We start from the raw sequence: 462 nt of genomic DNA on the forward strand, positions 1-462 counted from the left end.
ATTGAAGTACACTCCCAAAGTCCACAGTGTCTGAGCGCGGCACCTTGGCCAGTCCCAAATTTTAGAGCTGGTGGAGGGGGTCACGAGCTGAGTCGGGTCAGAGCTGGCAGGGCGGGGGGTCTTGAGCCGGGTTGGGGGGAGCAATGTGATACCTGAAGATGCGCGTCGTGGGTCAGAGCTGCAGGGGCATGTCCCATTTCAGTTCCACTCCCACCGTCCACTGCATCTGCGCACGGCACCTTGGCCAGTCCCAAAGTTCAGAGCTGGCGAGGGGGTCGCGAGCCGTGTCGGGGCAGAGCTGGTGTGGGGGTTCCGAGCCGGGTTGGAGGGAGCAATGCGATACCTGATGATGGTGGTCATGGGTCAGAACTACATGGGTGTGTCCCACTTCAAGTCCACTCCCACCGTCCACTGTGTTTGTACATGGCACGTTGGTCTGTCCCAAACTTCAGAGCTGGCGTG

The sequence above is a fragment of the Elephantulus edwardii genome, unplaced genomic scaffold, assembly GCF_000299155.1.
Source record: "Elephantulus edwardii isolate Elephantulus edwardi_28Jun2011 unplaced genomic scaffold, EleEdw1.0 scaffold00568, whole genome shotgun sequence".
Lineage (NCBI taxonomy): Eukaryota > Metazoa > Chordata > Mammalia > Macroscelidea > Macroscelididae > Elephantulus > Elephantulus edwardii.